The sequence below is a fragment of the Varroa jacobsoni genome, unplaced genomic scaffold, assembly GCF_002532875.2.
Source record: "Varroa jacobsoni isolate VJ856 unplaced genomic scaffold, vjacob_1.0 contig00927, whole genome shotgun sequence".
Classification (NCBI taxonomy): Eukaryota; Metazoa; Arthropoda; class Arachnida; order Mesostigmata; family Varroidae; genus Varroa; species Varroa jacobsoni.
The window spans coordinates 25,527-28,635 of NW_019214553.1; the positions used below are offsets into that span (position 1 = coordinate 25,527).

The following is a 3,109-nucleotide window of genomic DNA, read 5'->3' on the forward strand; positions in this document are numbered from 1 at the left end:
CACGCTTTTTGTCCCGGTATATCAAAGGATTTAAAACGCAGATTATAAAACTGATCCCATATAGGTTCCAGTACCGCCAAGAAACGTTCACGCTTGTAGATTATGAACCCGCCTGTGGAAACGAATAAAATTACTGGATTCGTGGAATAAGATTACTTGAGAGCATTTCGAAAAGCCTAAAATATAAACACGCCGAGCGGCTGGATAAAGGAAGTTTCTCGTGCTGGAAGTTCCAAGATGTTTACCTTTAGAATGTAATGCGGTGTTGTATTGTATTGTTGTCTTTGACCACTTGGCGTATTTGAAGGTTATAGATTGAGCGATACTCTTCATGTGGCTCTCGGACAATCGCCTAAACCCTATAAAGATAAAGACTTCCACCTCCACCCGTCTTTAGAAAAGGACTTCGCATAAACGGCTGTTTTGCGCTTCAAATAGATTTTCACGCTATAAACGCAAGCTGTTTCTCGAGAGATCGCACAAAGCTTTCACAAGTTGAGGCCTTGCCATTCCTGATGTCCTTCTATGTGCGGTAATCATTAACGTGTAGTTTGCACATTCTCGACCTTAAAAATGTAAGCATCGCGTTGTTAGAGAAGCCGTCACATACGGGATTAGTTATATTGGACTTGGATTGCGTGTAACAGTTCAGGGTAAAATCGGTATCCTTCGAATGAGTCTGCAAACGAAAAGGCTGCTTTAACGAGCGTTTTTTTGAATTGTTTCTAAGCAAAACGGTATAAAATAAGCATATAAACTAAAAGTTCTAAAGCTAAGATACCCTCCATGTTCCGAGCAACATGTCCGAGTCAGCCGTTAACAAGGTTAGATGACGGTAATTCGTTACTTTGTTCAATATAGCGTTGAAAGCTTTGAGAAATTGATCTACGTTACTAGTGCCTTAGTTCTATAGCGCATTATCACTCAAGAAAAAGCTCGTACTGTATTTTGCTATGATCAATAAAATAATAAATTTTTTACATCATAGCTAATGAACAGTTTAATTACAACGATACTGTTTGTGCTTGCATGAAGATAACGCCTGAACCACCACCGCTGTTACTGCTACCGTTACGACGGCGTTATCATGATACTAATGCTACAGTAGTGCGTTTTCTAATTAATATCCGTAGAAAAACGAATCTCTACTACTATCAGATCTTTCATGAAGTTCATTTTACGTATTTCGATTACTTTTGAAACCGGTCAGATCTGCATGCAGCAGCAGCCCCAGCTTCAGCCCCAGCCGATTGTACTAAATCGATTTAGGAATCAATGCTAAATAATGAATTGGTTTATTTATTTTTGAATATATATACTTTACCTATTTGTATTGCGAAAACAAAGAAAACAGCTATATTGAAAAAACCACCGTTGCACTTAATTAAAAGTTCTTCATTTTTTTTTTAATTACAGGATAGTGCAGGTTTCATCCCAACTTACTCGAATAAAATTAGCAAATTCTGTCCGTCTCTCTTTTAACCGGCCTTCGATTCAACACGACCATCCTGAGCTGCACTTCAATTCCCAGGAGCACTAAGTATTCATTTGTGCGCTCACGTATCCAACATTGGCACACCTGCAGGAGAGCTGCGCGACATAACAAATGTAGCTGGATACGTTAAATAATTATTTGATTTGCCTTTTGAGGTTACCGTCATGAAGCCGGAACGTTTCGTGTGTTCCAAGCAGTAATGATCATTTTAGCTTATATTTCGACAAAAACAATATCGTTTCTGTTTGCAGAGAGGAGTTAGGCCAATGGCTTGATTTGCAGAATATGCACCTCACTTAACAGAAACGAGAATTCGCTGATCATTGGGCATCATCACCTAGGCGTTGTCATTAGGAAGCTCGATACCAATATTGTTAAAAAATTTGTCATTGCTAATGGTTGACTATTGTTTGTCATTACTTGGAGGAGTAGAAGACATTTGTTTTTAACGATTATAAATATATTATATAGCATATAAATTTTATGGTATATACTAAGCTAGGTAGATAAGCTTGCTAGTGATGCTATCGAGCAACACTGATCGTCCGAGCAAGAAATATTGACTACTTACCTCTGTCAATGAGCAAGTAACAAGCAAAAATTAGACAGACGCTGAAGATTTAGGAAAACTGGCCTTCACTGACTCTGCGTTAAAACCTCCGACAAAGCCCATTGTAGCGTATAAAGCATTCGAGTAATCGCGGTTCCTATCTGTGTAGCATCGAGCCAAACAGTTGGCCATTGATTAACGTGCTATTTCCACAAAGGTGATTGGTCAGACCAACTGAACTATTTCTATAGGCAAATGTTTACGTCGTAGTTAAGTTGCATCCTGACCGTATTCGCACGATGACAAATCGAAGCCATTTCTGCCGATAGTCTATAAACCATGTTAAAAAAAAAACCATCAATAACGCTATTGATATTCTGCAGTTATGAGCATATATACTCATTCGTTTTTTTTTTTAGAACACCCTGTATTTACTACACTGGTAAAAGTGACTTCTTGTGCGTTTGTTTGTCTAAGCTAAATCGACCAGAGCGCTTGGATAACGCTGATTTTCTTTCTGCGATGTGTCGTGTTAGGCGTAACGGCGTCCGTAATGCCAATTTTGTTTGATAGAGGCAAGGGCTTATGCATTTACGTGCGACCGAAATACTAGAGGCTAAATCTCTTTATAGTCCATTAAAGGGGTCCCTTAAGCGTCCGCCCGCGCCTATTTTGCTATTAAGCACATTTTATTTGCCTCATAAAGGTAAAAGGCGCACTGTACTTATTAAATAGGTGATTTCGAAGGACGGCTGGTTATCAAGCGGCAATTTTGGTGAACGCGGAGCTAGTTCTAAAATATAGTTCGTAGCAGAATTTTTCACGCGATACACAGTGACCGCATTGCTTCATTCAGCATAATTTTCACAGAAAGTTTCAAACAACACAAATAATGTGAAGTTGTTCAGACAACGCAAGTCTCTCGCAGCACACTTCGGGCATGGTTTTCAGTGCGATGGGGTTTACGTAAGCGTCTGCTATTTTCGCTGTAGACGACTAGTCAAACGGTGTTAGTTTTCGAAACACTGCTGTCTCTAATAAAAAAAAGTCGAGAGAAGATTACT

At 39.1% G+C, this 3,109-nt stretch overlaps 1 long non-coding RNA gene across 1 annotated transcript; it reads right to left on the reverse strand.

The window, feature by feature from the left end:
- Window positions 1-253: 253 nt before the first annotated feature.
- LOC111271722 (uncharacterized) lies at window positions 254-2,476 on the reverse strand. The gene is made up of 3 exons (XR_002687056.2): window positions 2,067-2,476; window positions 1,444-1,590; window positions 254-566 (listed from the first exon to the last, which is right to left on the reverse strand). It is a non-coding gene; the product is annotated as an uncharacterized LOC111271722 (long non-coding RNA).
- Between the last annotated feature and the right edge of the window lie 633 nt (window positions 2,477-3,109).